This window comes from Rhineura floridana, chromosome 1, assembly GCF_030035675.1.
Source record: "Rhineura floridana isolate rRhiFlo1 chromosome 1, rRhiFlo1.hap2, whole genome shotgun sequence".
NCBI classification, from domain to species: Eukaryota; Metazoa; Chordata; class Lepidosauria; order Squamata; family Rhineuridae; genus Rhineura; species Rhineura floridana.
The window spans coordinates 209,544,773-209,557,036 of NC_084480.1; the positions used below are offsets into that span (position 1 = coordinate 209,544,773).

At 43.3% G+C, this 12,264-nt stretch overlaps 1 long non-coding RNA gene across 1 annotated transcript; it reads left to right on the forward strand.

Annotated features, from left to right (window-relative positions):
* Positions 1-5,915: 5,915 nt before the first annotated feature.
* Positions 5,916-10,859, forward strand: LOC133367349 (uncharacterized). Its single transcript, XR_009758567.1, has 2 exons — positions 5,916-6,652; positions 9,606-10,859. It is a non-coding gene; the product is annotated as an uncharacterized LOC133367349 (long non-coding RNA).
* The last annotated feature ends 1,405 nt before the right edge of the window (positions 10,860-12,264 follow it).

Consider the following 12,264-nt stretch of genomic DNA (forward strand, 5'->3'; position numbering starts at 1 on the left):
CATTTCTGGAAGCCACTTTTGAATTATTCCATCAACGGCAGGGCAGCGGAGAGCGAGGATTTTCAAGCCTTGAGTGGGGAAATTCATGTGCCGTCGAGGCTTAAGGCTTCCTGAGCAAAATGTTGCCTGCATTAGAGCTTCACTGTTGCTTCAGGCCTGTACCGCTCTCAGCTTTCTCCTCCTCCATTTAGAAAAGCTCACCTAGGATATTTACTGCATCATTGCATCCAAGCTAAACTTGGTTGCTGAGGAAACCAAGTCCCCCCCCCTTCTCCAGGGGTCACAGGGAACACACATCCTTCAGAATCCCCTGGTAACCAACAGCCAGCATGGTTGGGGCACTTCAATAGTGTAATGCTGTCTTTCCATCACTAAGGCAGCGCTGCCTGTGTCTGAGACCGAGTGGGGGGGAGCAGAGTCTAGTTACATTCTTGACCCACTTTCCCATCCCTTTTCCTCCTCCCCTGAGGGAGCAGCCACTAGGAGCAGCAGGAGCCTCCTTTGCAAGAACCTTGCTGTACACCTTCAGCTGCGAAGCAGTGCAGGGTGTGAAGTGTCTGTCTGCCAACAACAAGGCTGCTGTCACTACACAGTTTCTGCGTTAGCTACGATTCAACTCAAAACATGCTTTTGCAGGAGGATGAATTATACCGAAGGATTCTGAAGTTTAAAGAGATATGTGAGATCTTGTGACACAGATGCAAATGCATAGCCATAGTTTCAACCTATTGGCTGGGGGCTGGGTAGACAGGATCTACTGTCAGATTGCTGGATGGTTTTCAGTTGGATCCACAAGTGTTTATCACTCCCAAGTGTTCAGCAATGGAAACAACAAAAAGGTTTCCCCCGCCCCCATACTCTCCAAACGAGATGATACGTTTTACGTTTCTGTACCTACCAGGATCTTCAGCTTGTATTCTGCAAGCATAGATGCATGCATCTCTGTGCCCCACTGCAAATACCCTTCTCAGAGGACTGTTAAAGAGGAGCTACCATTGCAATTCTCCCCTCCCCTATTCTGAGGGTGCAAGGGGAAACTACCACACCCCACATTCTATTCCATCTCTAGGGTTATGCAGATGTTCCCCTGCCCCACACATATACTGAATGCGTGGAAGAGGAGAATGCAACCACACTCTCCAACCTCAATGAATGTGTTTAGGATTGCTGTGAAAAAGACCTCCCTACAGGTCTTTTCACTAATCACACTAATGCTGAATGCATAGACATTTAATGGGCAAGGGCAGTGTGTGATATTCCCCTCTGTACATTTGGTGTATGTGGAGGAATGGAGATAATATTTGCATAACCCTACTGCCTTGGCTTGCTCTGTGCTGGAGTACTGGCCATGGTTAAGTGGCAGATTTCTTGTCTTGAGCTTAAGGAACAGGACAATGATGATGTTCCACTCGGACTTTTCTGTACAGTAATCAGGGTTTGGTGGACTAAAATGGAAATGGACTGCCTTCAAGTCAATCCTGACTTATGGTGACCCTATGAATAGGGTTTTCATGGTAAGCGGCATTCAGAGGGGGTTTACCATTGCCTCCCTCTGAGGCTGAGAGGCAGTGACTGGCCCAAGGTCACCCAGTGAGCTTCATGGCTGTGTGGGGATTCGAACCCTGGTCTCCCAGGTCATAGTCCAGCACCTTAACCACTGCACCACACTGGCTCTCAATGGTGGACTATGTGCGTACCAAAATTCAGCTTTCAGTACATGATGGAAATACCTTTAACCATTTTGTTACTCTCATGCATGCGTCAGTAAAGCTCAGGCATCTTGAGAGTAGAAAATGAAGCAAGCCTGTGCTGGAAAGCTGGCTGGTTATATGGTGAACATCATGAACCAAGCTTTGAGTGTTAGGTGCAAAAATGCCCCATTTTCAGACTTTTCAAGTAATCAGACTCTTTTAAGTTTATTAAATTTATGTATCACTTCCCACTGAAAATCCCAAAGTGATTTACAAACAATATAAAAAGACAATAATCAAAATTACAAAAACATATTAAAAACAATTTGACAATACAATCATTAGTGCTGCCCTAGTGCCCAAGAAAACAAAAATGTATTTGCCTGATACTGAAATGTTGACAAGGTTGGTGCCAGGCAGGCCCTTCTAAAGAGAACATTCCCTAAATGGGGGATTACTACAGAGAAGGCCCGTTCTCTTGTTGCAATCCTCTGGACCTCCATTGGAGGTGGCACACAGCCAAAGGCCTCAAATCGATCTCAGGATCCAGGCAGGTTCATATGGGGAAAGTCCATCCTTGAGGTATAGTGGTTCTGAGCAGTATAAGGCTTCAAAATGGTCAAAACCAGCCGTTTGAATTGAGCCTGGAAACAAACTGGCAGCTAGTGCAATCAGGCCAGATCTGGTATTACATGGTCATGCTTCTTGTTCCTGTACATTCTGCATTCACTGCAGTTTCTGAACAGCCATCAAAGGCAGCCTCACATATAACGAATCGCAATAGTCTAGCCTGGAGGTTACCAGAACACAGGGTGCAGACACACTAGCTGCTTCAAAAGCAGCCAAACTGTTTTCTCTGGCTTCGGTTTAAAATGCATTTAAACATATTTGCCCATGGCTGGACACACTTCCCTTCCGCGCTGCTGATCTCAGACCTTTTAAGAAGTCCCAGCAAAGCACTGGGCCAGTCTCCATCTCTGCTTGGCCTAGAGCAAAGCGTTTTCATTAGACACACCACCAAACAGTTTTGATTTCAGCTTCAAGCTGATTTCTCAGAGAAACATGTTTAAAAGCACTGGTCCCAAACAGACTCTTGGTTTGCAAAGTTTCTCCAAGTTTTTAACACTCCCAAAATGCAGCAGATTGCTATCACCCCTGAACTAGCAGATTACTGCCCCTGCTATTAGCAGTGTGGGGACATGATTTTGCCTGAATCAGAAGCGTGCAAGTGGGTTAAAGCACCACCCACACACTTCCAATGTGCAGAATATCGCTGTCCCCTTGCTACTTAGCATTGCTCTCTTTTCTCCACCATCCAGCTCACCAGCTGGACAATGGGTAAAGATGAGCAGGACTCCCAGGACATACCAGGCTGCACTGCAGATGAGGGACACATGCAGTCCGGTCCACAGTTTACCCAAGTCCTAGGGAAAGGAATTCCTTTCAGACTTTTTTACTACATGGGTGTCAAAATTCAGTTTTCTGGGTGGCCTGCAAGTACCTGAACCATTTTGGGGTCCATTTTGAACATCCAAAGACAGACGTACTAATGTCTACCTCTACTAATATTTTACCAGTCAGGGGCATTTGGACTAAATGTTTACCAATCTTTGGCTTCCTATATGGATGTGGAAATACCTTAACTATTTGGGGGCACATGTCTGAATCTCCCATTTTGAAAGAGAAAGATATACTTTGTTAATGTTTTGTATGAATTTGTTAATAAAGAACATTTATCTTTATGTTCTCAAATGTGTTGTCACTTGGAGACATTTGGGGTAACAAGCAACTAACAAGTTGTCATCATCACCATAATAATAACAATAATAATGTCTCCCTTTCATATTATTCTAGTTTTTAGGGTTTGTGCATGCACACATTTCAGATTCCTGGTGGTTTGGAAACACCTTAAAACTATTTTGAGGCACATTTTAGCCATATTAAAGTGTCCCTCAAGTGCCATGGCAATGTGAATACAAAGGGGCTGCACAGTCACACCTCCTTCAGCCGGATACCCGGATTTTTGCATCTCATGTCAGCTTCCCACATGTTTAGTATAACTTCTGCATTGGGGAGGCTTTTCGACTCCTGATCTTCCAGAGTTTTACATCACACTGTGAGGTTCCATGAGCCAAAAAGGCTCCCTGCTGAAGACATTAAGGCCTGGACACGTGGGAATCTGGCATGAGCTGTGTGACAACATGGACAGGGCTAACTTTGTATTTCCATTGGCCCTTCATAAATTTAGCACCTGAATAGGGCTTTTGATTTTGAGAGAGTCGTTTCCAGGGTGTCTTGGATGATGTGTGTATCAAAGTTCAGAGCTCTAACTTGTCAGGATCTGTTTCAGCACCTTAATGAGTGAGTCATTGAGGAAATCCCATCTTTCTTTGCATATATAAAACATAATCTTGTTTTCTCCTAAAGAAAAAAAGTTATATTTTTTCTAAGTTCTTTGTAAAGATGTTCACGCTGCAATATTTTGTATGTGACATGAACAGTCTACTGATATGTATCATGAATATGCTGTAGATTCCCAGTAAATAATTAAAACTATTTTCATGCCATGGGGGGGGATCGCAGGGTTTATTATACACTTAAAATGAAACCCTATATTGAGAAGTATCACTGACCCTAGTTGTGCTTACTCCTGGGTACAGCACTGCAATTTTATATACCTTCTTCTGGTTATGCAAAATTGTTTCCTTTACCATTTTTGCAAATGTAGAGGATTTTGACTTTTCTGAAAAATCATGCATTTTGTTCCAGATGAATACTGTACTGAGTAGCATAGAACTTACAAACGTTTCTATTAAACTATATGACAATTTGTAGAGTGAGAACATTCCCCTACCAAATCCAGAATTTTCTCCCTGATTCATAGTGTGGCATTTTGGGAGAAATCTCCTGATGAAGGAAAGGGGAAGTTGATTGTCCCCTCAAATTCAACATTTTAGGATTTGAAATATTTTCTATTTATTCTATTATTGTGCATCTTCTATCATCATTTTCTTGTGCAGGATATGGTTAGGTAAAGTTATGCTTCATGATCACAAATAATCTTGTTCTGCACAAATGGTTTAGGGTTGCCACCTTGAAGAGTAGCAGGGCACACAGACATATGCTGGGGAGTAAAGAAAGGCCGGGGAAGGAACTGGCAATCCCACTCCATATATACAGTCTGCCTAGTAAAACGTCGCAAGACGTCACCCTAAGAGTCGGAAACGACTCGCACTATAAGTGCGGGGATACCTTTACCTTTTTTATCTCCATGCCAGGAAGAGCTGTATCTGCTTACAGTCTGTACATCTGCAGTTGAACACCCAGAGGAGAATGAATATGTATGTGCACCCACATAACAACAACCCTATGAGGGAGGATAGAGTTAACTGACTTCCCAAAGCCCATCCAGTGAGTTTCATGGCATGCTGCTCCTTTCCTTCTGTTAATGCGGAAGAGTTTGCAAAGCACTTTCAAGTGGAGAGCAAAGATGTTGCACTGCATTTCGAAACCGAAACATGCCTTAAAATCGCTCCCTCTGGGCCATAAATTCTGGTCAATAACCGCAAGGGGGGGAAGGGAGAGTTTCGCGATGAGGGAAATGCGTTCAGATGTACTTTTAAAAAATCACGTGCACCCGTTTGAAAACAGGTCCCAGCACCCAGGTGGAAATCAAATTCCGGCAAGAACCCAACAAAAACAGCTTGCAATCGATTTTTTAATGCTGGTGGAGTTCTGGATCAGCTCCATGACAAAATTTAAACAGGTGAAGCTGTTCCCAACATAGGAATGCAATAACGGATGGAGTTGTGGACAGCAGCAGCTGAATTCCCCTGTTATCCGGGTGTCAGACAGATACAGAAACTAAGATCGTTGTCAGTCGGGGGGGGGAATCCCCTCTATGTTGTGATGGGGAAGGGCGAACACTGTTGTTTTTCTTTGTAACTGTCACCTGCAAATTACGCGTTCCCTTAAAAGCTATTGGGATTTTCTCTTCCAAATAATCCATTTATTCCTCCCTGCAGAGTGAGGTAAAGCCGCCCCTGAATCCAGTGGACTGAGTTGCGTACAGGTTCAAAGCTGCAGCCCTATGAATCCTACCCTAAAAGTCCCACTGAACAACAGCAGGGTTTACTTGAGAGTAACTACGCATGCGATCAGAAATTAAACTAAGTGCAAGTCGAAGCACACTGGCTAGAGACTAGAACCTTTACTTGGAAGTAGGACGGTCACTGGGGAGGAAGCTTCCCAATAAACACGCACAGGATTGCGCTGTAAGTCTCACTGAACGCAATGGGAGACTTACTTCCGAGTAAACCTTGCCAGTCATTCTCCAGCTTGTGCAAACGCTCGGATCGTGTTCTCTCGTCTTCCCGCTCGCTTTAGGCGTGGGTGGCGTGTGCGCCACCAGTCCTCCACCCCCTCCAAGAGCCACGTGTCCCTTCCTCGTCTTTCTCGCGTTCTGGCTCACCTGCCTCCTCTCTCTCTCTCTTGATGAAGCGCGCGCCCAGGGCTCAGGCTTTGCACGCACGGAACGAACTGAGCAAAGGCGCTGCCGCTTGTCTTCCTGCAGTCGGGTTAGGGCTACTGAGCTGATGCTCGCCAGCGCCTCACGGGAGCAGTTTCCTTGTCCTCTTCCGCTGTTGGCGAGAGGCTGGATGGTAGCGGCACTTGCATGGTGGTGCGCGTACGCAGCGCCCGGCTAAGCCTGCTGGGGAAGAGGCAGAAACTGGAGCTGCCGGGAATCTCCTTTCCTCCTTGGCCTAGTCTCGCCACCACCTCCAGCAACAGCAACAACGAGCGGAGGAGGAGGTGCGCTGCTCATCGGGATAAGGAACTTCGCGAGGTGGGTCTGTTCCTGTTGTAGGCAGTAGGCTACCGGAGGTAACGGCGGAGCTGACCCTCTCTTCCTGGCACGTTCCTGTCTTCTAACATCTGCCTCCAGCGCAGCAAGTCAACAGGTGTAGTTCTGTTAGCATGGCGATGGTAGTGATGGGGAAATCTTCCCCTGTTGAATTTTTGCATGTCATGTAACTTGTGTTACAGGTAGAAGTTTAGTGCTGTAGTAAAGAGGTGGCAAGCAACCATACATAGCAAATGTGCTCAGGTTTATTCCTGTTTGTGTAGCGTTCCACGAGGTCTGAAGCCTGTTAAGATCTCTGTCGGAGGCCAAAGTTGCCTTGTGATTACTTGTTCCTGCTGTCATGATATGGAAAACTGGGCATCATGTTGTATTTCCCCTTTTTCCGTGCATCGCCAACTTTTTTTCCTCTTCCCCCAGGATCTGCAACCTCAAATCTGACCTTTGTATACCTGTATAGTAGTTCTGGAGATGGAAAAGGGGAAAGAAGCATCGTTGTAGAATTCAGTGGGCATGTGTAACTTCGTGGTGTGTCCCTTCACCCCCAGGATACTTACTGTAATCTGTGAAGGGCTTGGGCATGTCTTCTCACACCCCCGTGCACAAACATGCCATATATCAAACCGTTCTAAGCCATAATTAAGAGACTTGCACAGTTTGCTTGACCACTGGTTTCTTTAAACCCTTCTTTGTCTCTTCTTTCTCCCGTAGACTCAACTGTCATCAATTTCTGTCAGCTCACAAGTTCCTAGCAAGCAGTTTCTGGGCTTTTTAAAAACATCGTTTTCTTTTAACTCGCAACCATATGCGTTTCTGTGTACCTAGGGCAAGGGATCCCAAACTGTGGTTCGTGGACCCCCACTGGTCCATGAGCTTTATGTAGGTGGTGATATGCCCACGTTAAATATTCTTATTTATATTTAATTGCATTTTATGGCTTCTTTTATTTCTTACAATGTATTTTACTGTATTTCAACTTCAGTTCTATGGAATGCAAATTCTAGTACAACACAACATAAGAAATAAAAGAAGCAATGAAAATGCAATTAAAAATCATACAGCATCTAGTACAGCACATTAACAATTGGTACAACAGGCACAAAAATCATTTAGTGGTCCTCCAAGACCATCAGCAACTAACCTAGGGCTACATAGAAGCTGCTGCCCTTACTTTTGCATGGCCCCTGTGTTTCTTCCAAATTGATAGGCACTCAGCTATCTGCTATTAGAGGGAATGATCTCTGGTGGCATGTCATGTTTCCTTATGAAGTACAATGCAGTGACTGACCATGCGTATTGCAGCAATGAAGATGGGTACTCACAGAAGTTTTTCAAGTAATCTCCATGTAATCACTGTAATATGCATGCTGGGCTGAGCCTTGTTCAGCAATACAGATGAATTCTGTGAGGTTCACAGAAGTGGAGGAAACTGATGCTGGAAATACTTTTATTTATTTTTGTTTATTATCCCACCCTTCCTCCCCCTCCCAAAGGAGCCCACCTCTAGTATGAGAGTTGATAACTTGAACCCAGGTCATAATTTCCACACCCTGCCACACAAGAGGTTTGTGGCCCTTGCCAAGTCATTCAATAAGTTCCAGAACACTCGTGTATTCTTAAACCTTTAGCTGGAGCAAGGCTGGGTAGCCTCTGGCTTGGGGGCCCTATTCAGCCCTTGATCTGATCTTATGTGGCATTTAGAACTGCCTGAATCTTCTGTTTCTCTCCTTCCCCATTCTTGTATCCCCACTGAAAGAGCATGAGGGAGAGAGCACGATATATACTATAATAACTATTATGTCTATTGCGATATATTGCAGTTAGTATAACTATAGCCCCACCTTCTACTATTATGTGGCCTTGACAGATTACTCCTTAGGGAATGTGGCCCTTGAGAGAGAGAAAAGGTGGACGATGTAGAGTGTATTGGGCATAGTAGGAGTCCTTCACCACCACCACCACCCTGTGCTTATGTCTGGGAAGCTTTGTTTCCAATCAGTGATGCTTAATGTCTCTGGTGCTTAATTTCTTTTGCTCTTTTGGCAAGTGAGAGATTCACAGAAGTAGGACTTTCAAAATGCCAAAACCATATCTCAGGATGGTTTTGATGACAATAGCATTGAGGGAAAGGCCTTCTTACCTGTGCTTAGAGGTGTATACCTAGTGTATGAGCCAGTGTTTTGGCCCTTGACTAGGGAGATAAAGGCTCAGTTTTCTACGCTGCCTCAAAGCTCACTGGGTGACCTTGGGCCAGTCACTATCTCTCAGCCTAACAAGGTTGTTGTAATGTTAATATGTTTGTAACCCAATATACGTTGCCCTAATCTTGTTGGTAGGAGGATGAGATACAAATGGGATATAAAAAAAATACTGCCGTCCTAGCTAAAATCCAAATTCTTGGCTTAAGCTAAATATCAGCAAAGAGCAACCTGAATTTCCCCCTGCTTGCAAAGAAAAACTTCCCAAATACCTGGGCAAGCAAAAAAAAACAACCCCCAAACCAAATACACTATGTTAGCAAAGAGCTTTATTTTAAGTTGATCTCGTGACTTGTGACATCAGGTTACAGATCTACCAGGCTCGAGTCAGCCTGGACTGATAAGAAGGAATCTTTCTGATAGAGAAACTGCAGCTGGAATTTGAAGGGAGGGAAGATTACTAAGCACAATTTTAAGCATATTTACAAAGATTTAAGTTCTTTAAGGATGATCAGCCTGTGGACATATTCTCTCTTGTGAAACGTAAAATCAGCTTTGCTTTAAACCACTGAGAATGTAAAAGCCCTACTCTGGCTACAACATGTATTTGAATTATCTTCCACATTTAATCACAAATGAATAGCATTTTGCATATGGAACAAACAGTAGAAGAGAAACTTAAGCTTCAATCCTATATGTACCTACCTCAGTAGAACTTGCTTCTGAGTAGACTTGCATAGGATTCCACTGTTAAAGATACATTTATGCCTTGGATGTGGAAATAGCTTAAGTGTAAATAAAATAGATGGCCCAACCAGCTATTTATGGTTAATCATTTTGCTCTATCACCTGAAGGTGCTGAGCCACGGATGTAGATGGCACTGCTGAAAAATGGGAAAACCAGAGAATCTTCCATCTTGACGTTCTACCAGCCTCTGGAGAGACACCATACAAAGGTGGTGCAGCAAGACTTCTCTACTAGGACTGAATAAACTGCCCTGTCTTCATAACTGATGATCTTCTCCTCATGTTGTGTTACTGAAGTTAAGACTGCAATTTTATGCACGCTTACTTAGGAGTAAGTTGCACTGAACACAGTGGCATTTCTGAATAACATTCATAGATAGGGGCTGCGTGATAGCCAAGAGTGCCTTCTTGGCTATACCAACACCTGTGTTCCAAGTCACAGGGGATATCAAGAGGCATTCTTGGTGCCTGCTCCAGCACAACAGAAGACTCTTCCTTTGGAGACTTGTTCCCCTTGATTAGGTTTAGACCACATATAAAGGAGTTCTCAAAAATCAGAGCTGGTGAGTGGAGCACCACCATGCAGAAAGAGATCATTGGCAATCTTAGTTCTGAACACTCCTTACAAATCCAAAGATACAGTGCCAGTTGTTCCTTGTAAGTAAGTATGCATCTTAAAAGTACACTAAGCAAAAGAACAGCAAGTCACAGACTAGAAAATAGTCTGCAGTGTTGGTTTAGCCAAAGTATGTATGGTAATGGGTTACAGCAGAGGTAACCAACATGGTGCTCTCTGCAGATGTTGTTGGACTACAATCCCCATTGGCCCCAGCCAGTATGGCCAATAGTCAAAGATGGAGTCCAGCAAGATCTGGAGGGCACCACATTGGCTACCCCTGGATTACTACATAGCTGGATATGTAAGAAGTCCTTCCTTGCCACCCCTTTTATTCCCCTTTCCTTCCCCATTTCATATTCAATGACACTGGACAGATTGCTGGTATATATCATTCAGTACTTCAGAGGCTTGGCCATCTGTCTGCCTCCTAGATCTATGTCAATTAGGAAAGTGCTCCATACATTTGGAAAGTAAGTAAGAAATCTTCCCTACTCATATACATGTTAAACTGATGGGTTATCTTGTTCATGATAGATTTTGTCCTGAATTGTTAGAATCTAATGGTGTATTCTCAGATTCTGCTTTGTTCTCCCAGCTGGGTATTTGCTTGCCACTGCCTTTGAAGCAGGCAAAATGCATATCAGAATATTTCATTTTTTAAAAATTATTATAAATATGTGGAGTTGCCATTGTAAAGCATATAACTTTTTTGTTATAATAAAAGTATTATTTTTACTGTTGAACTGTAAGAAATTTAAGACTGCTGTACTACAGTTGCTTGCTTAACAGTATTGCCTGATGAAATCAGTGGGACTCAGTTTGATGAAATGTATTTATAATGGGGTGTTGTCATCAAATGTATGCCCATCCTAATGGTCACACTCTTACATCATAGAGAAGTAATGCCAAAATTACATTAGCAAGGAATGGATCACACCTACTAGCTAAGGACTAGTAAAATCCTCCCAAGAGTTTTGCAAGTGCATATCCTAGTTTACTCCAGAATATCTCATGGTGAGGAAGGAGAACACTGGATGATTCTATGACCCAGTCTTAATAGCCAAGTGATGATGGTCTAGTATCCATACAGGTTTGATCTGATCACTTTGTAAAGGCTCTAAAGCTATATCAGTAAAGGATGATATTTATAAACCACCTAAAATTTTCTAGACACTGTACAAAGATCAAAAAAGCAACACAATCCTTGACCGCAGTCTTGCAATCTAATAGACACAATACAAAAAGAAAAATGGATAGAGAGGAACAGGAAAACAAGCATGTTCAGGCAGTTAGTAACCAGGTCATAGTCATGATGGGGTGGAAACACAGCCAAGAAAGACCAACCTGGAAAAGGAAGTTATTCTAGTTGGTAGAGCAGGCTCTGCTGTTTCTCTTCCTCTGCTTTCCTTCCTGGTGCTGAGTTGTATCAGGGGCACAACTGCCTCTCAGTGGGAAAGAATACTGTACATTAATCTAAAACTGAGACTCAAAGAGTGGAAGAGAACAAAGTGGTTCCACCACACTGGGCAACTGAGGCATTCCCAACAAGCCAAACACACCATTTACATCCTACCGTTACTGGTTTCCTTGCAGAAAACAAAGCAACAACATGTTGCCTCTCTTACCAAGTTGCAAAGAAGATGCTTAAAGCGTAGTGTTCTTTACATGGAAGGAAGTTTGAAGCTTCTTAATACTGGGTTTTAAGTTGAGAACCAGGGATAGGATTTAAAGTAAACCACTGGGTATAGACTGTTATTGAGAAAAGGATAACTTGCCATGGTGTGCATGTAACAATTTGGTAAGCTTGCTGTTTGTATCCTGCCAACAATAAGGAGGGTTGTACTATTCGTTTATTTTTATTTATGCAAGTATTTATATACTGCCCTCTTGCAAAACATCAGGGCGTTGTACAACAACATAAAAGCATGTAAAAGCAATACACAACAATCATTAAAATGTCTAGCTACTCAAAATTACATTTTAAACAGCTATATAAGCCTGTCAGCACAAAAAAAAGTAAAAGAGTCAAAAAACGAGAATGCCTGCTGAATCTTTGCTGGAACAGCATATTGTAGCACAGGACCAGCAACACTAAATGCCCAAATTCTAGTTGAGGCCAGTTGGGCCTCTGTAACATGGGGGAACATA